The sequence below is a fragment of the Lygodium microphyllum genome, chromosome 6 (assembly GCF_053477565.2).
Source record: "Lygodium microphyllum isolate KBCC chromosome 6, Lygodium_microphyllum_v1.1.10, whole genome shotgun sequence".
NCBI classification, from domain to species: Eukaryota; Viridiplantae; Streptophyta; class Polypodiopsida; order Schizaeales; family Lygodiaceae; genus Lygodium; species Lygodium microphyllum.
The window spans coordinates 99003662-99027220 of NC_141140.1; the positions used below are offsets into that span (position 1 = coordinate 99003662).

Here is a 23559-nt window from a genome sequence, read left to right on the forward strand (position 1 = left end):
ACCTCAAAATATTGAAACTCTAGGTTAGTTTCCTTCTCAAAAATGTGCCTATGAGAGAGACCCTAAACTAATCTTTATTTCAATTGGGAGGGTAGCATACTTTAATTGCAACTTTGGTATCTCCTTCAATTGGTAAGCAATTTTGGAATGACTGAACATCAGGCCATTAACTGCACTCATAACAATAGTATGATTGGTCGGGCCCAATTACATTCTTCTCTTGCAACTTCATCAAGGCAGATACTGCCATGCAAGTGTATGGGCAGTAAACACTTCTATCGTATTAGCCAAAGATGCACTGGATTGGCATTTGTTGTTGCGGATTGTGCACCAACTAGCTTGGGAATTCGATTAGTCAAGCCAAGTTCTTTGCACTTAGCAAACCCCTAACAGAATGCATAGATGTTCCCATGATTGCTTTGATGTATAATAACCCAATGAGGAATGTCCCACTTAAAATCTCTATGGCTATAGTTTTCTGGCCTTCCAAGTGAAGGCTTTATAAAGAATTAGCCAAGTACATGGGCATTGCTTCTATCACTTCTCAAATTAGATGCATGCACCTATCAAAATTGGTGTCCAGGCTCAATAAGACTACCCCATTGGCAATTTGTTGCACCAAGTGGGCAATTTAGATTTTGTTTGCTGGAAAAAACACAATAGGAGGAATGCCAAGTGCATCAAAATAAGTTGAAAGTGTTACAGATATATCAATAGTTGATGCATAGTTGACATCAATGAGAAGATTATTCATTTTCCTTAACCTCTTCTCTTGACTCAACAAGACCATCATGCCAAGATTCTTAAAACTCCCCGTGTGAGTGATACCACACTACTTCACCCACAAGTCATTCAAATTCAACATCTCATTGTCCAATTGCTATGCATGGAACAAATTCAAATTCCCTTGAAAAGCATTTACAATATCATCTGTCCATCTCAGGAAGTACACAATTTTCCTTACTCCAAGCACTTGATCCAAAATGGCCAAGTAGTTTTACTAACATAGAAATCAAACAAAGTTCAAATACTTCACATCATATTCCTTAGGGCCTCCATATCATGCTCAACATCAAGAACCAAACCATCCTTGATTTTTTAAATGACCTCGTCCAACAAATACCCCTCGTCGACAGGGTCATATGGGATGAAAGGAACTTACTTGGCAGAGAAGGTAGTAGGTGGCTCAAACAAACCATGGTGGCATGCATTGTCAAAGATGTTGTCAGTTGCCTTCTTTTTCCTAGAGGCCAAAGTGGAAGAGGTGAGCCTCCATGGGTTAGCAGATCTCACGAATAGTGTTGTGTTAAGAATCCACCTCTATTTACTAGTTTAGCTTAAAAGAATTGTCAAAAAATACTATTCGCTAACTCTTCTTACTAGCTAAAAAAATTTGTCAAAAAATACTATTTGCTAACTCTTCTTACTAGTTCAGCTTTGAATGGCAAAAAAGTCTCATGCGAACAAAAGCATAATACTTTAGTTGTGATTTACCATTGCACACCCTAGTAAAGAAAGTGAATGACCTTTGAATGGAGTTTGTAGTAGCTACAAACTTGCATTGGAAATTCTTCTGAGTACTCCCAAAGCTATACTAAATGCAAGTACATCCTACACATGCATTGAAACATGAGCAAGGGAAAATTTTATTTTAGTGGCCCTAATGCATGAAATTATTTCAAGAGTGTATCAACCATCAATGCACCCATCAGAATGGGGAAAAAATAGACCATCCCACTAACTCATTATTGTGATAAAAGAAGCCTTTACACTAAAAACTTGTTGCATTTCTAGCTATTTGTTTTGCTTTACAAGTTTCACATCTCTCGAGTGTTGAGATATCGAGCTCCACTCGTGATATGCCAGGGTGACCGTTGTGCATTTATGTCACCGACTTGTTAGCTACAGATGCGATTGGTACACCGCCCATGAATAATAGCTAGATGACAGTTATCCTTATCTACTCTAGTTCTGGCTCAGTTAGTATGCCACCTTAGTTAGTTGAGTTTGGTTTGAGACCCATATATAGGGTTCTTCTATTTCTTTCTACTAGAGTTCTTTTTGGCTTACACAACTAAGAAGAGGAAAACTGTTTTCAGCCTCCACCTTTATGTGTATTTCCCCATTGTGTAAGTGAGAAAGCTACAAGTGAGACTCCTTCCTTCTCTCCCACAATCTTGACATGGTATCAGAGCCTAATTCGTGGTAAGGAGCTCAAGAAAGCAAACCAAGTTCGTGGTGTTCTGGTAAGAGGACCAGTGTTGCTTTTATTTTTTGAGTTTGGGAGCAAGTCTCTACAGGTAGCACAGCCGGAAAATGCAAGAGTGCATTGTCTCAGATTGAGAGACCCTTCGCGGTGTAGCAAGAGGGCAGTATATGCTGCGGGCGGAAGTTTCGGTGCCTGTTTTGGAGGCGGAAGTTATCTGCACGCACTCAGGAAAAGGCCCTGTTTTTTGCTGTGCGACCACTGTTCTACAGGTCGGTGAAAAGTTACTGTAGAAATTGCATCGTATGCCTATGCGCAAAGACATTGGGAGTTACAGAATCATCCTTGTTGCCTGTTGATGCAAAATCGTCACTAGGAAGTGACTGTGTGGTCAAATACCACTTTCGTCACTTTTGCAGATTTGCCCTTGTGAGGCTGAAGCTGTGTTTTTTGCAGTGACAGAATTTTTTGCAGTGTTCTGTAATGGCGTCTGATTCTCTTTCACAGATTGTCATTGAAAAGCTTGACAAGAACAACTTCCAAGCATGGAAGTTTAGAATGACAAATTTCCTTATGGGAAAAGGATATTGGAAATTCGTTACAGGAAATGAAGAAGAACCAGTTCTTCCTTATGTTCCCAATCAACAGCAAATGCAGGCATTTAAAGGATGGCATGAGAGAGCCAGGAAAGTTATGTACTGGCTGTCTATCAGTATTTCAGGCTTTATGATTGTGCATATTCAGGATGCAAGTACGCCAAAGGAGGCATGGGATACTTTGTCAAAAATGTATAGCACAAATACGCAAGCCAGGAAAATGTAGCTCAAGCAAGAGTTGCACAATGTGCAAAGAGAAAGTATGAGCATCAATGACTACCACATGAAGGTGAAGAAGATTGCAGATGCACTTGCTTCCATTGGGTCGCCAGTGAAAGATGATTTAGTTTCTGTGACCTTGAATGGTCTAGGAAAGGATTATGCATAGTTCCGAACATCGATTTCCGTCCGTGAAAGATTTCCTGATTTTGAGGAGTTGATTGCTCTTCTAATTTCTGAGGAGCAGAGAAATGGTGGTGCATCTTCTTCAGGAGGAACTTTAAAAGAAGTTGTTTTCTACTCAAATACTGGAAGAGATAGAGGCAGAGGTAGAGGAGGCCGATTTGGAGGCCGTGGTAGAAATCAGAATATGTAACAAACTCCAGAAAACCAGTCCTATGGAGGAGGACGTGATAACTCTAGAGGCAGGGGGAGCCAAAGAGGTCGTGGTGGATAGCAAAGAGGCCAAAATGCAAACAACAATGTTGAATGCTACTACTGTGGTAAAATGGGTCATATGGCTAAAGACTGCTATAAAAAGCAAAATGACATCATGAATGGAAAACTGCAACAAGGGAATTATGCATCTTCTAGTAGACAGGGTGATGACAGAAATGAGCATTTGTTTATGGTGCAGCACATTACCAATTCTTTGACAAGTGCAGAAGAAAGCAACGATGTGTGGTATGTTGACTGAGGTGCATCAAACCACATGACAGGTCATGCAGAATGGATGCAGGATGCAAGGAAAATGGAAAAACCAGGATTATGTGGAGACTGATGATGATACTGCACATCCTACTGTGTAGATTGGAAAAATTCCTTTGTCTATGTAGGATGGGAAAAAGAAATACCTGTCGGATGTATTTCATGTCCCGAATATCACCAAGAACCTGGTTTTTGTTGGTCAAATGGTTGAGCAGGGTTTGCAGGTCAGATTTAATTCTCATGGATACTTTGTTGAGGATATGAAAAATAAAGGTCGCTTGATAGCAAAAGCAAAGAAGAAGGGTAGAATGTTTACGTTGGATGCAGACATGCCTGAATTGAGTGCAGCAATATTTGCACATGGGATCGGTGTAGTTGCAGATATTGATATCTGGCATAAACGCATTGGTCATGTTAATGTACAACGACTTAAATCAATGCAAGCCCAAAATATTGTTGCAGGATTGCCTAAATTCAAGGTTGCAGAAATGCATAAGGTATGTGAAGCCTGTCAATATGGAAAATAGGCAAGGAAACCATTTGCTAGACATGTTCAAGAGAGTAAGAAGCCATTGGAATTAATCCACTCTAATGTGTGGACTACTAAAGCTACATCTATTGGAGGCTATCATTATTTTGTCACTTTTATTGATGACTATAGCAGAAAAGTTTGGGTGTATTTTATGAAAAAGAAAAGTGAAGTGTTTGGGCATTTCAAAACTCTTAAAGCTATGGTTGAAAAAGAAGCAGGCCTGCAAATAAAATGCCTAAGGTCAGATGGAGAGGGAGAGTGCCTCTCAAATGAGTTTGGAAGGTTCCTGCAAGAGCATAGCATAAAGCAGCAATATTCATGCAGTCATACCCCACAACAAAATGGAATTTCAAAAAGGAGAAACATGCATATTGGAGAGGTATCTTGTGCCATGCTCAACGAAAAAGACTTGCCAGATTTTTACTGGGTTGAAGCAGTTGCTACAGCAGTCTACATAATGAAGAGGACTCCCACTGCAGGAATACATGGGATGACTCCAGAGGAGAGGTATACTGGTAGGAAACCAGATATTTCTCATTTGAATATTTTTGGTTGCATTGCCTATGTTCATGTGCCAGATGAGTTGAGATCCAAAATCTGAGAAGTGCATCTTTATTGGTTACTCTTTGCAGCAGAAAGAGTATAGATGCTATAACCCTTCCACTCGAAAGTTTATAGTGAGCAGAGATGTTATTTTTGATGAGATGAGTAGCTGGTATAAACCAGTAAATGTGATTGATGATGTAGATGCACAAAATGGTAATGCTGCATAGAATTCACAGTAGCAGTCACAAAATATTAGTGGACCTAGAGTGTCCTCTAGCAGTGGTTCACATTCTTCGCCATGGACAGGCAGATTGAGATCAAGAAAATCTCCTCAAAACAATGTAGATAGTGGTATGCAGGTTTCATGAAAAGGAAAAGAGAAGGTAGATCAGCCCATGCTTGATGTGAATGCAGGTCACTCTTATGTGGATGGTGAATCGAGTGGCTCAAAACAGAGCATTGATGATGAGTTGGGTATTCCTTCTATTGTTACACTTGGAGTAAGGAAGACCAGGGATGTTTTGAGAGCACCTGGCAGTGAACGTACTTTGCGCAGGTCTACCAGAGCTAGGTATCCTGTGGATAGGCTGAAATATGATGGATTTACAGCCATTCACTATACCTATATGGTGAATCGAGTGGCTCAAAACAGAGCATTGATGATGAGTTGGGTATTCCTTCTATTGTTACACTTGGAGTAAGGAAGACCAGGGATGTTTTGAGAGCACCTGGCAGTGAACGTACTTTGCGCAGGTCTACCAGAGCTAGGTATCCTGTGGATAGGCTGAAATATGATGGATTTACAGCCATTCACTATACCTATATGGTCAAAGTGATACAGGAATCAGAACCCACTTCTTTTGAGCAAGCCATGGGAAAAGAAACATGGGAAAAAGCCATGGATGAAGAAATGGATGCCTTGGAAGCAAATGCTACATGGAAATTGGTACCTTTGCCTAAAGATAAGAATGCAATTGGTTGTAAGTGGGTTTATAAGGTGAAACACAATGCAAATGGTTCTCTGAATAGATACAAGGCAAGATTAGTAGTCAAGGGGTATGCACAAACATATGGCATTGATTATGAAGAAACATTCAGTCTGGTTGCAAGGATGGAAACCGTAAGAGCAGTCATTGCTATGGCTGCATCAAAGGGATGGTCTTTGCATCAAATGGATGTAAAGAATGCCTTCTTGCATGGTGATTTGCAAGAAGAGGTCTATATGGAGCAGCCACCAGGTGATGTGCATGCTGTTGATCCTGAGTTTGTTTGCAAGTTGAAGAAAGCCTTGTATGGCTTGAAGCAAGTACCTAGAGCATGGTCTGACAAGATAGGACAGTATCTTGTCACTATTGGCTTTCAGATTTCCAAGGCAAATTTCTCACTTTATGTGAGAAAACAGAGAAAGCTATTATGCTACTTGTCATTTATGTTGATGATTTGATTATGACAGGTGATAGTGATGAAGATATCCTTCATGTGAAAATGCTATTGAAGCAGAAGTTTGAGATGAAGGATTTGGGAGAGCTGCATTATTTCTTGGGCATTGAGGTGATTAGATCACCAAGTGGGATACGGCTCTTGCAGAGGCAGTATGGATTGGACATGCTATCCAAATATGGGATGACAGGCTGTAAGCCTATTTTATTTCCTTTGGAGCAGAATGTGAAGCTGAGCACAAATGCAGGTGAGCTTCTGGAGGACCCTACTATGTACATACGCATAGTAGGAAGTTTGATTTATATGACTATTACCATGCCAGATTTGAGCTATGTTGTTGGATTGGTAAGTCAGTTTATGCAGGCTCCAAGGAAATCGCATTTGGATGCGGGTAGACGCATACTCAGGTATGTGAAGTCCACATTGCAATATGGACTACTTTATGAGACTGGGGTTCAGATACAGTTGCATGGATACACTGATGCTGATTGGGCTGGTAGTATTCTTAATAGACGATCTACCAGTGGATATGTGTTCTCTTTTGGGAGTGCTGGAGTCACTTGGAGCAGCAAGAAACAGCCTACAGTTGCCTTGTCGAGCACAGAGGCTGAGTATAGGGGTGCAGCAATGGCTGCATGTGAGGTAGCTTGGTTGCATAAGCTACTTTATGATATGCATCAGCCTACAGATGGGCAAGTTGTCATTTATTGTGACAACATGAGCAGAACACACTTGGCAAATAACCTGATCTATCATGCTAGAACAAAGCACATTGAGGTGCATTATCACTATGTGCGGGAGACGGTTTTACTAGGTCTTATTGATCTAGTTTAAGTCAGCACAGAGGATCAGGTAGCTGACATATTCACAAAGGCATTGGGCGCAGAGAAGATGCGCAAGTTCAGAGACCTGCTTGGTGTGCACGAATTGGGATTGAGCTCGAGGGGGAGTGTTGAGATATCGAGATCCACTCGTGATATGCCAGGGTGACCGTTGTGCATTTATGTCACCGACTTGTTAGCTCCAGATGCAGTTGGTACACCGCCCATGAATAATAGCTAGATGAAAGCTATCCTTATCTACTCTAGTTCGTGGCTCAGTTAGTATGCCACCTTAGTTAGTTGAGTTTTGTTTGAGACCCATATATAGGGTTCTTCTATTTCTTTGTACTAGAGTTCTTTTTGGCTTATACAACTAAGAAGAGGAAAACTGTTTTCAGCCTCCACCTTTGTGTGTATTCCCCCATTGTGTAAGTGAGAAAGCTACAATTGAGACTCCTTCCTTCTCTCCCACAATCTTGACATCGAGTCCATCTTACATTCATTTTCTTCCTATTTCAAATCACTACATACAATGATACAACATCTAACAAAAGGCATAGGAATTGACGAGCTAGAATCTCATAGATGTGAGAGAGGCACAAAAAATAACATGATACATGTGTTGCAAAGATTCCTAGTGGCATGCCTAGTACATTTCATGGTAAACTGTAGGTGTAGTCTCAATAAGAACCCCTCTTGATTAGGATGTTCTTATCAATCACACTGACTGCCACTATCCTCAATGAAAAAAAATCATACATGTGCAATTACTAGGCCAATTAGGACTAAAAATTTTAATTGAATATTTCTTAGAAACATTAAGAAAGTAGTCACCATACTAAGGTGTTTTGGTCCTGCAAAAGGTTATGTGCAAGGACCATCAAGGTGGTTGTGTTTATTCTTCACATGTTGAGATTTAGGGTGATGTGGATGTATTCTAATCTTGGGCCCTCTAGATGAAATAGGCCCCACTCTAGAAATCACAGAGGATCTAATTTCTTTTTTTTTATTTCTTTATATATTTTTAGTTTAATCTGTGGTGGCAAGTTAATGATGCAACACTATTCATTGGCTTTGGATTTTTGAGAATGAAGGTATTGTAACAAGCTAAATATATTTGATAGCAATAGCCTATGGTCATACTTTCCATGATAATATATATCTAGCTTCACAATTTGTTTGTTTAATAAATAGGTACCACCAAATATAAAAAATCTTACTATTTATGATGTGAATTGAATGATTCTATGTAGATGGTTGAAATAAACAAAGCCATTGCTAGTCCCTTCCTCGAAACTAGGCAAATAGTGGCTTATCATATGACTATTTATTCTGAAGTTCCTTGGATATAGTCATTATTTTTTCAATATTAATATCTAGAGATTGGTTATGGACATAAACTTAAGGAAGTGACTTTAACTTCTACAGAGTGAGTACAAAAAATGTCATGACTGAGGCACTAGTGTTATTCTTTGAAAGTCGATAAAGAAGCCCTTCCCTTGGCTTTAGACACATGATATACTAGAATATTAAGAAGTAAAGCTATTACCAGAATACAAGGCCTATTTAAGATCATTTTCTAGTTTATCAAATTCTCATCCATTAAGTCACCTAGTTTGGAAGACATCCATTGGAGGATTTGTTTGCTCATCATTAGTTATCTAGTGGAGTGGTTAATGTGACCACTAAAGTGAAGCTTAAGATACAAAATTTCCATATTTCCTAGACTATGAGTACCAAGTATCTTATTTTTTATTCATAAGGAATATCATTTCCTTTATCTCCTCCTCAAATGATGGCCTATTAAGGAAGGCATTCACTCAAGAAAGTGATTGTGAGAGCTCTCGCTTGACGGCCAAGACCCATGGACTACTTATTGTTTAAGCATTCCAAGCAAGCTCTAGTGGCTACTTCTCACCTAGCTGACATGCCTCCAAACCTATGAATGTAGTGAGCTTTCCTCGATGCAAAAATGAGTTGCCTCCTCCTTCACACACACTGGTAGCTCCATGATCCTAGATGCTAGCTCAAGCATCCTCAAGCCTCCTCCTTCAAGCTCCATCAACCATATCCGTGCGCGAGCAAGAAAAGAGAAGAGAAGAGAAGAAGAGAAGGAAGAACGGTGAAGAGCTTCACCCTCTTGATTCCTCACTCCCACATGCTCACTCCCTCACCCTCTCAATCTCCCTCTCTCTGTACCTATCTCTATATCACACACACACACACACACAAATAAGAGAAGAGAAGAAGACAAGGAGAGAGGTCTCTTGTTAGCCACACACCAAAGAATGACCTTCCATTCACTTTTTGAATTGTATATACAAGCCCTAAAATCCCATGGGCACCCATTCCTTTTTACATGGCTGGACTTTGTGGCAAGGTCATTTTTCCTATTTCCCTTTTCTTGCCTCATGCCTTAAGCTACACCCGTCTATTCTTTTACAAATGGCACAAAAGGGAGATTGGTGCTCTTTTACAAGAGTTTTTTGAGTTTTTTGAGGCACCTTCTATTTAAAATTGTGTTTTTTCCGTAGCTTAGATTTTATTGGCCGCCTCTGTACCTTTTCTATTTTTCTTTTCTTTTTGTCCTTTTTGCTTCATATTTCTACCATTCGAACTGAGGTTAACATTACTCCCCTTCGAGACGGGTGCAAATCCCATGGCAGTTCGCGGTCTTTGTTGTGGAAGGGTGGGTTCTGGGCTAGGCTGGGGGGGTGATGGGGCCGCATGTGGACTCATTTGATTGGGATGAGTTGGTAATGATTTGGATAGAGAACCCAAGGTGTGTCAACTGGATGATAAGGGCCTCCGAAGTTGGTGGTTTGTAGCATCCTATTGTACCTGGAAGGAGAAAGTGCTCGACCTAAGGGAAGTGTCTACCTTGCCGTGCGGTGCTCTGTGCTCATGTTGGTGGAACAGGGAGTTGGGTCTAACCCTAGGTAAGCCTAGGTGATGTCCCACACTTGAGGACCCATTTTGTGCAAAGGGAGGTGCGGTGTATGTAGCTTAGGTTCACAGGCCTAACCATAGGCGAGTCTTATCTCCTTAGGTATATCCTTCCCTTGGGGCACCCTAAACATGAAGTGGGGAGGCAAAAGGGTTAGGGGGTTAGGACCAGAGCCAACCGATCGAGGCCATCGGACGTGCCAAACTTGAGGATCCTTAGGTGCAGTGACTGGGCGCTATGTGCCGCGACTTGCGTTTGGACATGTCACGGGCTCCTTAAATTTTTATTTGTTTACTTTTATTTTAAAAAAAAACTTGTTGAGGTATAGGATTCGAGTAGTAGCTAATTGCTAGTTCTTGTCATCAGAAGGCGATGGAGTGAATCTAAAAATTTCAAAAGATTCAACCGGACCTAGAGAGGGGTGGTGGAGAGGAATGGATGGTTACATTGAGTGAATTTGCTGTTACTCATATCCTTAAGAATAGCGAGGTAGAAGGAAGGTAGAAGGCTAACTTGCATTATTAGGCGGGTCATCGTGCAGCTATCAATGTCGTTAAGGTCAAAAAAGAGTGGGGGGAAGACCATGTTCTACCAGGTTGGGGTCCTGCCTAAGTAAGATTTTTAATAGCCTAAGATAGTTGCATGTGGTAAGGAAGGCAAGATCAGGATAGGAGGACAAGTCAGCAATAAACTGGGTCGTGGTGGCATCTAGGCTATCGGAGGTGAAAGTGAGGGCTTGGGCTCAGGTGGTAGTACATGGATTATTATGACGGGAAAGTTGTAACGGCCATGGGTGTTTGCATCAAAGTCTAATCCTACCCTATGAGGATATGCCATGAATGTGGGTTTGTTTCTCTCAAAAGGGAGGGTATTACAAAAAGCCATCCATGGCAGCACATTGTCGTCGCAAATACGTCTCCACCACAATAGTTGGCACTCGTATCTAGACACACACCAAGGCACTTCAAAAACCTTATTTTTCCAGTACTCGGCATCCTCAGTGCCTTAGAGGGTGGGATTCTTCTCTCTGTCTTCCAACCATTGTTGGCTTAGTTGGCTTCCGATGTCGATCACCTCGTCCACTATTCTAGGGGAAAGGACTCTGCGCAAGGCATTGGGGATGAGGAAGCTGAAGTTGAAAGGATGTTTCTCTTTGTCACATCTCTCCCAGACTATGAGCTCTGCATGAAAATTGGTCGGTGGGTCATTTGGGCATGTGGAAGGGGTACAGACAGTTGTGCCATAGGGTTAGCCCTCAATCTTTGTTTGGCTTCTTCCACCATTTTTCTTCTCTTCTCCCTCAGGGTGGTTTTTCTTTCCACGGATTTGTCTGTTGGCTGCCACTGCTCTTCAGCATGGGGTGAAGGGGGTTGTGGGGTAGTTTTAAAATACAATTTTTATTTTATTTTTACATACACAGGGATATAATATAAAGGGGTTATTTATAGATTGAATAGAAAATGGTTATGTTTTATTCAAGAAAAATTCATAGATAAGGATATTTATAAATAGGCCTTGAACGCACTTGATGTAGAGAATATACATATAGTAACTTCCCCGAGGACTATTTGCAGGATTGTTTGCAGTAGTCAAATGTCAAATGTCTTTATGTAGGTGGTTGTTCAGTGCTGGCTATTGCCAATAATCACAAACTTGGCTATGAAGTTTTAATACTAGCTGTATATCAGCTATACAAAAAGAAGCATCTCCATGTTCAACATCCTAGGCTTGCAAGTTACGATAGGACAAAAAGTAACATTGATCCCCATAAGCAAAAGGAGTTGGAACAATTATCTTTTCCGTCAACCACATGATGAGTTGACATGTATATGGATTTTCTTTAATATTTTAATTTTTTAAGGCTAGATGTTCTAAACATGTCATCAATAGATTTAGGTCCTTGGAGGTACTTTTGTGGAGCTTGTAGCTTGATGGATACCCTATACAATAACAACATTAATTTTAGCATCACATGCATCTTACATTTGTAGAGCATGAGATCATTGCTATAATTGCCCTCTCTTTTCATGTTTTATGGAACCAAAGGCTCTTTCCATACTAAACAAAGGCAACCTCACATGCGAGCGAGCTTGTGAGTGGGCTTACTGAACCGCTATGCATTGGAAAGTTTATTTGTGAACTAACAATAATCATCATCATCACTAATGTTATCAAACTATTGTGCCCTCTCCTCATGCTATTTTTCAAGGAGGAATATGTGAGCGGACCATTGTTTGGAGCCCATTTTCAATTTTGCTGATGGCATTGGGCTATAGCTTACCTGTAGCTACATCTTTGACTAGTTGTGACATGTGGGATTGATCTTCACAATCTTGCAAGCTTTGCTGCTTCAAGTGGAGACCCTTGGGGCTTGAAATAGATGCAGATTATGGCTTCTTATTTAGAAACATGGACACAAAGGGAGAGAAATCAAGAGTTGCAATATCTAGCTATGGCTGCTTTCTTGGGTGAAATAATAGTAGAAGAAGAGACTATTGAAGTAGGTCATAGAACCTTAAAAGCTAAAAGTAAGAGCAGATTTGAGAAGAGAATACAGAATTTTGGCTTGTGTCAAGCTGCAATTAGGATGAACATTGCTGGGTGAGCTAAAGAAATGCTTTGTACATACACATGATTTCCACCAAGAAAGGCACACAACTCCAGTGTTTTTTGTGGTTGTACATTCACCAAGAAAGATTTGTGAAGAAATAGTGAGAATAAGTTGTACAAGTTGAAGAAATTTAAAATGCATTGAGTGAGATGGTCTTCAGAGAAGAAGCTGCTTTCTTTCCTTGATGACATGGTTTTCACAGAAACTGCTACATTTATGGGAGCAAATGTGATGCAAGTGCTACTTGATTGCTAATGGAAGTGGTACTGGGTTATTCCAAAATCTAAATCTATGCATATGCTCAAGTAAAAACTTGCCTTCAATCCCATAGTTTCCACTACTTTAGGGACTCTTATTTCAAAGTAGCTATATAGATGAATACTTATAGATAAACCCTCTGAGCTACTTCACACTCTAGAACCAACCCTAAGAAAATGGAGATAAGAACACAAGAGTTAAAGAAAGTAAAAGACTTGATTGTGTTCATTGTTGTACAAGCAATGCTTGTATATAAGGATGCCTCTTAAAGAGGTCAATGTGAAAGGTGGATGATTAGTGAAAGATGCCACTTTTGAAGGCTTACACTAAAAGATATTTGAATATTCTTCCAACATACCTTCTTAAATCGAGAAAAGACAAATTAAAAATGATTTCAAGAAAAGGAGTTACTACTTTCTATCCCCTTATAGAAAGGAATGGGTTGCAAGTACAAAACATGATGTCAATAGAAATCAGGAGCATTAGAGGTGAGACAAAATTTTTCATGAGTGACAAGTTTTGTGAAAATGTCTATCTAGTAAGAACTAGGCACATGCTCAATGTGAAGATAGCTCTCCTAATATAAATATTTTACAAAATGGAAACATAAACTAATGTGTTTGAGTTTGTCAGAATTGACATCACCTAAAGTGGTGAGTGTGATATAAGATTGATTATCAAAATAAGTGGTAAATTAAGCAACTTTGTAGTAGAAGTTTGATTCCTAGATCATAATGTGATATAATTTTACTTGTTGGCACTCCAGATAGAAGAACCACCCATGAGAAGCACGTAGCCATCGGTAGTCAATCTATGAGTGAAAATATCACCTCCCCAATCAGCATTACAACAGGCGCAGAGGGTATCTTGGGATGGAAGGTGATACTTGAGGCTCAAGCATAAGGGACTTTTAATCATTTCCTACATAGGAAAAACTAGGGAATCCCCTATCAAATCTATAGATAAAAACGCACATAAATAGGGAAAGTATTTAGGGAAAATGGAATATTTCCTAATTAGAGAAACTAGGAAATCACATAGGAAGTTTCCTACATAGAAAGGGAAAATTCCCTTCAAAGAAAACTTTTCTATATAGGGAAAATTTTCTATATAGCGAAATGTTGCATTTTTTTAATATTTACCTTTCCTACCTAAATTTATTTTTAACTAGAGAAATGATAAGAAAAACCCTTTTCTTCTTTCATATGTAGGAAAAATTTCCTGTGTGCAGAAATTTTCCATACATAGGGAATTTTCCTATGTTTCCCCACATAGGGAAATTTCCCTACATTTGATAGTTTTCCTACATAATAAATTTTTTATGTTACTCTAGTTTCTCTCTAATTGGAAATGTTACATTTTTCCTAGTTTGCACATTCCTACTTCTATGAATTTATAAGTAGAAATTATACACTAAATTTAAAACTAGGATACACATAGATTGTTTAGTTAATTTCAAATAGGCCATAATGTACATCTAATAGTTTAGATAGTTTTTCCCTAAATACAACTCTTGATGCATGAAATTCTTGCATAGGACGAATGTGCAACATGCAACCTTTTCCTAACTATTACGTACTTAAATGAGATTATAGGTTTTTTTTCCTATGTTGAGAGAAAAATCCTAGATATGTAATATTTTCTATATAAGCTTTTTTTCTATGTGGAGAAATTTTTTTAATGTAGATAATTTTATTTTAAAAAAATATTTAAGTAATTTATATGATGCCATAATATGATGGTACTATATCCTTACTCTAGTTGATTCCTAATGGCTAATGAAATGATAAATAGAGACATTGCATTGTAAATTACTTGGACATAGAATTGAAAATCTCTATCACTTGTGTCGATGCCAATGCTAATGGGTTGCTTGGGAATTGCTGGAAAAGGAGAGCTTGCTCATCATTGTCAAGTAGTTCCATGTAGCTATCGATGGTTATGGCATGTATGTCCCTCTACAATACATAGAGATGTATCAGCACAATGGGAAGCTTAGCTAAATCAATCACAGAATGCAAAAAACTTGAGCAACCCACAAATAGAAGAACCCTATATCCACCTTTGTGTGTATTCTGCGTGCTATGCTCAGCTTCTTCTTTACCACCTCCAAGGACTCCCCTTCCTCCGCGTGGGTGGCATCCATCACGGTATTCAGAAAAACTTATTGTTAAGTATTGAAACCCACTTGGGCTGCCTCTACTCTACTTTCTACTAGGAATTCATCTTTTTCCACGAGAGCTAGGCGATGCACCAAGGTCTTCACTCTTTGTTCATTTTTCCCTGCCCACTCTTTGGCTCTCCTTTTCATTTCCTCCATACCTTCTCCTTGTCTTTGTACCAGGGCCATGAGTCTTTGCTCGTGGTCTTCCAACTCCCTGCTCATTCTCTCATGCTTCTCTCTTTCTTCTCCTTAGCAAAGAGCCTATGATGTCTCAACACATCAAAAACCCTCCTCATATGCGACAAATGATCCTGTAAAGTCTTGCTGTAGATCAAAATGTCGTCAAAGAACACCAGGACAAACTAAAAGAGGAAAGGTTGCAGAATCTTATTCATCAGGCTTTGAAAGGTAGCTGGAGCGTTTGTAAGGCCGAATGGCATCACCAAGAAATGGTAGAGCCCACGATCAGTCCTAAAAGCAGTCTTGACCTCATCACCCTCTCTCATGCGAATCTGATGATACCCTGATCTCAAATCAATCTTCGTGAAGAATCGAGCCCCCTTAAGCTCATCAAGCAAATCATCTATCCTGGGTATAGGATACCTATTCTTCACTGTTATCTTATTGAGATCCCTGTAGTCAATGCACATTCTAAAAGATCCATCTTTCTTTTTGACTAACAGGACTAGAGATGCATAAGGTGAAGAACTTGGTTCAATGAATCCCATTTCAAGAAGCTCTTTGATTTGCTTGGCTACTTCCTCTCGTTCACATTTTGATAGTCTGTAAGGTGGCATATTGATTGTCTTTGAGTTGGGTTCCAAATCAATGGGGTGATCCACCGCTCTCTTAGGAGGCAATGAAGTAGGTACTTCAAATAAATCACTATACTCCTCAAGAAGAGCTGTCAAGGCTGGATGTTTTACTGAATTATTGGGCTGATCCTGTGTTTCTTTGTTCAAATGCAATACAAATATCTGTAAGCGCTTCTTGTACTCTTTCTTGAGTTGTTGAATGGTGATAAGCTGAAAATCAGATCTACTAGGGATTCCCTGTAAACGGATGAGCTGTCCATTGGAGAAAAACTCCATATATAACTATGAGAAATCCATAGTAATCTTGCCTAAGGTCATCAACCAATCACAACCAAGTACAATATCTATGGGCCCCATTTCCAAAGTGATCAGGTTTACTTTGACTTCAAAATTTTCAGCCATCTGCAAAGAAACCTGTGGGCAGATCTGTGTGCTGGTTTCCTCTTCACCATTAGCCACTTGTACTCGAATGGGCTGCTGTAAGTCGGTGGGAACACAATTCAACTTGTACATAATAGATTTATTGACAAAACTGTGAGTACTGCCACTATCTATCAAGATGAACACTGGCTTTCCACATATGCTTCCCTTCATACGAAGTGTATTAGGGCTCTTAGATCCCGTCCAAGCATCCATAGAGATAGAACAATTAGTGGCAGCAGGCAACTCATTACAAAATCCACCAGGATCAAATGGAATATCACCGCCTGGATCAAAAGGAAAAGAGTCTGATGGATCATAAAAGTACTCATGTCCACCATCATCCTCGAAATCTTCATTTTCAGCATTGATTGTGACTGCATTAACTTCATCTATGTCATTTTCAAAGTCCTCAAGAACTAGCATACTCTGAAACTTTGGCTTGGCATTTTTGTATACACACTTTGAAGCATGGTCAGGCGTATACTTTTCTCCACACTTGAAGCATAAGCCTTTGTCCTTTCTTTCCTTGTAAAGATCCATGGGAATATTTTTGGAATTTGTATTGGCTGAAGTGGACTTAGGCTTATTGTCACCTTGCTTAAATTCAATCTTTGGACTGTTTGCTGTCCTGAAATTGCTTTGAAGCCTAGAAGCATTAAATGGAGGATAAGTTGGTATCCGTAAGCTCCCACTAGGCATATGATTGCTGCCATAATTGTTACCAACTTGCCCTTTCTTTAAAACAGTCCTTGGCTGTCCATAACTTGGCTGAAATGAAGACTCTTTCCTATACTTCCTTCCATAATGCTCTGTAAGCTCAATAGCCTTGAAAAGTGAAGTAGGATTCTGCGCCATAACATCAGCTGACAAGGATGGTTCTAAACCATACATAAACTTGTGTAACTTGGCCTCATCACTGATGTTTTCCACATACATGGTCAAGTTGAGGAATTGGTTTGTATATTCTCTTACACTTAGGCCCCTTTGTTCCAAACCATATCATCTTCGTTCTAACTTCTCTTTTTCAAGAGGTGAAACAAAGACTTCAGCCATAAGTGCCTTGAAAGCTTTCCAATTCTCAATAAGTACATTCTCTTTTTTGATATACCTCCACCAAGTGTGGGCAAATCCTTCTAAGTGCAAGGAGGCAAAATGTATCTTCATATCATCAGTTTTAGGAAATATGTCAAAATAGGACTCCATCTTAGAGGTCCATTCCTCTAATTCTGATGGTGAAGATGACTGGCCATTGAATTTGGATAAAACAATTTTGTCCTTGAATTCTCTATCATGAAAGGGTTGCTGTCCCAAAATTGGCTGATCAGGATTTCTAAGTACAGAACCCCCAAATTGAGACTGAAATCTTCCAACAGGTGGCTGAGAATTACCATGTAATCTTCCTGTTGGTAAGGCACCCCTGAAATTCTGAGTATGCAGTCCAAAAGTTTGAGTATTGGCTCCATTCAAACTGCCCAAATAGTCATCGTACCTTTGTGAAGCTTCTCCTACTTCATACTGACTATTTGGTATGCCTCTTCTTCCAATGATCCCATCTCCATGACCATTTTGGTTGGATGGCTGAAGTAGGACTGAAGGATCACTGTTTGAACAAGCCTTCTCATTAACTTCTTTTGATGCCACTTGCAATTGTATGAGTTTAGAGATTTGTGTCGAAAGTTGGTCATTGGATAATACTAACTTTTCCATAAGAGCCTTGGTTTGATCAGTAGATTGAACCATTTGATCCATTCTTGACAACATGGCCTCATGTCGCTCTCTATGCCTTAGTTCATGAGCACACAAAGTATCATTGAGTATTCTAATTTCTCCTTGTTGTTGAAACTCTTAAAGCTTCTCTTGAAGTGTACTTTTCATCATGGAATCCCTGATTTGCTGTGCATAATCCTCCTAGACCTTATTTTTGCCTTTATGTCTTGCCATACTAGTGCAGTCCTGCAGTACCCCCTGTCAGTAAAACGGCTATAACTTTGGCTAGAAAACTCCGATTGCAGAACTTTTTTATGCGAATCGAAGCTAAAAATGCCCTCTTCAAGATGAGCTATAGCACGCTATAACAGGTTTAGGACAGAAAATTATGTAACTGAATTTCAGAGTCTGAACTGTCCAGTCCTGCACCCTGTTTAGACCTGTAAGTGCCCTGTTTTGACCCTGTAATGCAAGAGAGTAACCTCAAATGGCTACCAAACCCTGCAAAGGGGTATATAGGACCTGTGGGTACCCTGTAGTACCTGCACCTGTGCTTCAGCAATGAAGGGTGTACTTGTATCCACCTGTAAATACCCTGTGGATGACCTGTAAATTCCCTGTTTTACCCTGTTTTAGTCCAGTAGGTACTTGAGTCGTTGGAAAGTCTTCAATCTTCAATCCTCCACTCGCTGTACCTGTGTGAGGGATAAAACGGCAGGACAAGCTCCCTACACGGGCTCCGAATCACCGGGAGGTGGGCAAAGTTCCCCCCGGGTCGGTTGGTTGCACCCCTTCAGGATCTTCGATAGTGAGGGAGGGTCACCTCTCTTTTGTCCCACTATCTCCCCCGACATCCACCTTTTTCCTCGGTGGGAATATCAACATGGCAGAGGCTAGTGTGCTAAGCAATCAGCATGATATGCAATTCAAAAATATCCATTCAGCCTTTCATGAGATGCAATTGATTGAGATAAGAAAACTTGAGATGGGAGGAGGGTTTTACCTATGCAATTCAGTGACTCACTGATTGCTAGTACTTACCCTTTTACAATTTTCCAATTTAGGCAAAAGAGAATCAACCAATCAATTGGATTAGAGTAAACAAAGGCACCAATCAATGTATTCAGTCAATAAGATTCAAGTGTTATGCTGAAATCTCAGATTGAGGCCTTTAATTCACTGATTGAAGCTAATATGCATTAGGCAAGCATTGCATTCAAGAATAGATGAATTCAAGCAAAGGTTGGCTGAGAATTTGATGAAAATGTTCAATTCTTTAATCTCTCAGTCAAATGGCTTAAGCTCAGCAGTTGGATTAATGAGAGAGATTAAAAATTGAAGAGAAATACCTTGACATGGCTGAAAATAACTTGCGAAATGCTTGATAGGGCTCCCGGTTGTCCAATGTTAGCAAAATAATCCATAAGGCTTGCTTATTTGATGATTGAGACCAATCTTGAAGCTTCAAATGCTTGAAATTGAAGCATTAAACCCGTTTCCCCCAAATTTTTGCTCCATAGAAGCTCTTGATCCTCAATCTTTAGCCATCCCGTGCTTAATCCTTGCAATTTGTTGAAGAATCCTTGCTGAAATGATTCCACGGGCCAAAAGGATGAAGAATCTTCAAGAAATTGTCAAGAAATGGAAGCTTGGGCTGAAGCTTTCATGGCTGCCCATGGACTGTTCACCTAGGGTTCAAGAGAGCTGAGGAATCCTTGAATGTGGCTGAGAATCTTACTATTGCTGAGGATTTATGTTTGAAATGGATCAAGAAGAGTGCCAGAGCTGAGGAGAAGCAAGCTGAGCAAAGGGCAGGGCTGGAATCAGCCCGAAAATTACGTCGCAATTTTCGGGGCTGCTTCTGGCTCCATGGCAGTGGCAAGCTTGAGCAACCATATGCTCATTCTAAAGGTCTTGAGCTGAGGAATCTATTCCATGTGGTATTTGGCCAAGAAACTCAGGGTTTAGAGAGATATGAACTGATCTTCAGGGCTGATCTTCCATGAAACCTGTAGGAAACTCCAAGAAAGGGGAAAGAGAAACCCCTCTTTTCAAAGTAACCACAGTTTGTTCCCAAACTAGGCCCGGTTAACCATCCTTTACCCTAGCACCTTCAATTTTGCATAAAATTTGGTGACGTCCAACCATTTAAGCCCTTATCCGCCATATCTGACCTTGGATATCTCCAGATGTAGTTATTTGCTAACTGTAGTTGTCCTGCAACACTCCACTAGTCACTGTCTTGTACCATTTTTGTCTGAAATTGGTTTTGAAATAGGAAAATAGGAGTGAAAATGGAAGAAAATAATGGATCAAAGACTGAAGCTCTGATACCACTTGTCAGAGAGAGAACCAGGGAGAGAGAAAGAGAAGAGAGAAAGGCTGCAGAGGAGAGAGAAAGACTGCAGGGAGAGAGAGAATAAGAGTGACGAGGAGAGAGAAAGACTAGAATTGGAGAGAGAAAGACAGGAAAGATGGGGAAGCCATGGAAGCTTAGAGCAAGATGGGAGAGAAAGATTGTAAATGTATTGATTTGTCAAAAGATATGAAAAATTACAACTTCTCTCCTTATATACCAATGTCTATGTGACATGGCATATTATTAGCATTCTAACTATTCCCAGCTTCTTACACCTCTGCTCCTGCTCCGCACACGAGATCTAGAGTTGGTTCTTGACCATCTTCTTGGCCTACTCCTACTCCACCTGCAGTAGTAAAAATCTCTGTCCCTTCCATATTTGTAGCAGGCATAATCAAAATGACTTCCCCTATACCGCCAAGACGTTTTGCTTCTTTGCACACAAGACGTACTTCTTTGAATCCAACGAAAGGGCGAAATACATGAGCTGCTTCTCTACATGTGCAATCTGCAAGTAACCCTTCCACAAACTGTGTATTGGATTCTTCTGAAGGTAGCAGCCCATCAGCTGTAGACCATGGCACTTGACTATCTTGCCTTGTTAGAAAATCAATTCTTCCACCACTCAGAGTAGGCTTCCCAATGCCAGCGTCAAGTCCTAACATTCTTCCACCGCCAGTTCAAGCCATGAAAAATTGTAGGGTGAGGAGTCCCACGGCCCGCACAAGCAGGCGTCGAGCATGCCCTTGATGGAGAGCATCCATTCCTTCTCCTCCAGCTCAGGTGTATTTGTGCGCTCTGATACCATGTTGGAAACTGCGAAGAAGACGAGAGAGACGAAAGGAAGAGAGGAGAGAAGAGAGATATGAGACATCGTAAGTGGAACTCCAGAAGTGTGTCTACTGAGCACACATGATAGGAATATATAGAGGGGACATGGGGCGCTATATATAGATAGACTATATATAGCTAATAGTTGTAGTAGTAGAGAGAGATATATGTTTTTTTAAAGAAAATGAGAGAGGGGGAGGAAGAGAAAAAGGAAGAAGGAACTAGAGAGAGGGAATAAAAAATACAACATAATAAAGAAAGAGAAAGAGAGAGAGAGATGGAAGGAGAGGAGATAATGAATGGATAAAAAACAAAGAGAGAGTGGTGGCGAGGTCCAATGAGGCCCGATGCAACACCACGAGACGGGAAACACTCCGACATACGTTAATTTTTGGGTGGGTGGGTGGAGACTTTACATACGTTAATTTTTGCTGAGTTACAAGAGAAATCCCTTCTCAAACAATTTAAGAAAGAAAAAAAGAATGATAACAAAAACAAATTATTTTTCGTAACGTAGACAAAATGGAAAACGATAAAGGTCTTGATGTTCAAGATCGTGATATATATCTTAATCAGCATGTCTCATGTCCTTGCTCTCAATGTAAGCTGGCAATTAGACGAAAACGTCGATTGTCTATAGAACACGTACGACGCTTTGACGAGTTTCAATATGAGATCATTGATCAAGAAATCTTGGATTTTCAATAAAAGGTAAGAAAAGTTAATATCAATCATTCATTGTACTCGCAAGCTAATTGAATACCATATACAAAAAGATTGGGTGTGGTTGGCAAATTTTCTATCCAGGGAGGTGACGTCTCTTCCCAAAGAGGAGTGCACCCTTTGCCACCAATTAGAAGAGTTCGTGGGCATGTAATGGATGGAGTGCCTGAGCCAATCCACCATTTGGAAGGTACTACCCAATCTATACCATCAATACCAGAGAAAACAGACAGCCTTCGAGACTTACCTACAATCTTGGAGCCTGAGATGGAGGCAATGATCGATGCATTGATTAATTCCCATAGATGTTGAGACTTCTGATCCACTTAGAGAGGAAGCATCCATACCATTATATGATGGGTTCCGAGTATCTTGCCTGAAGACACTTCTTGCACTCCTAAGTGTGCAAACAAAATACGAGTGGAGCGATGTGAGTGTAACCGAGTTGATCAGATACCTTGTACATACGCTTTGTTGATTTCTTTTTGGCACTATCATTAAAAACATTTGTGATTTTTCAAGGTGTTTTATGATTTTTTTCACATTATGAAGTATCATATATTACCACTTGCAAATACCATGCCTGAGTCTCATGATAATGCACGACATGTTTAATGAAAGCTTGGCATGGACTACAATAGCATCCATGTATGTATCAACGATTGCATATTGTTTCGAGGAGAATACGAGACTATGGAGACATGTCCAAAGTGTGGTTCTCATATGTATGGATAGGAATTGCAAGGGCAAACCATCCCTCAAAAAGTTCTTAGGCACTTTTCGCTTATCCCCCGCATAAACCACATGTTTCGTACGTCCGGCAACATGAAAAGCTTGATAACATTGCATGCCCAGAATAGGTCCACAAATGGAGTTCAATGAATATCAATGGATTCACGTGCATGGAGCCACATTGAATCTACCTTCCCAGGCTTTGCCAGAGAGCCAAGGAATCTTCGGCTTGGTCTTGCAATGGATGGCGTGAACCCATTCGGTCTGCGCTCTTCTTACAGTGTGTGGCAACTACAATATCCCTCCATAGCTTTCTACGAAGAAAGGACATCTCATCCTTAGCTTACTCGTCCCCGGCCGCTACAAAGTCAAAAATATGGACGTGTATCTTTGTCCATTAGTCGATGAGCTTACGATTTAGTGGCAGGAGGGGGTCACCGTGCAAGATATGAGCAAGTGCAATGGTCGACGGTCCGCTAAGATTCAAGCCATTCTCATGTGGACCATGCATGACTTTCTGGGATTTAGAGAGTGCTCAGGTAAATAGGCTTCCGTTCTCATTGGTAATATCTATCATAGCTCGTTCAAGTTTGTATTCACTGGATAGAGGTATTGGGACAAGTCTGGTTACCTCAGGTTATCATGCATGTCCATTGTGCGAGCCCCAGTTAGACTCCTGAAGGTCACAAACCATGAAGAAGATGGTATATCAAGGATACCCCACTTTCTTGCCAGAGGGTCATGAACTCAAGGAAGGTTTTCTTGGACGACCTCCAACACATATGAATGCCCAAAGCTGGTACGAGCTGAAAATGGTCCACGCAGAGTCACATCCAAACGGAATGTGACGGTTCTCAGTTTTCTACGAGTTGCCATATTGGACCCATTTACAGATCAACCACTTGTTGGATCCTATGCATA

General features: G+C 40.3%; 1 pseudogene; it reads right to left on the reverse strand.

The window, feature by feature from the left end:
• Window positions 1-48: 48 nt before the first annotated feature.
• Window positions 49-21160, reverse strand: LOC148034854 (threonine synthase, chloroplastic-like; annotated as a pseudogene).
• Between the last annotated feature and the right edge of the window lie 2399 nt (window positions 21161-23559).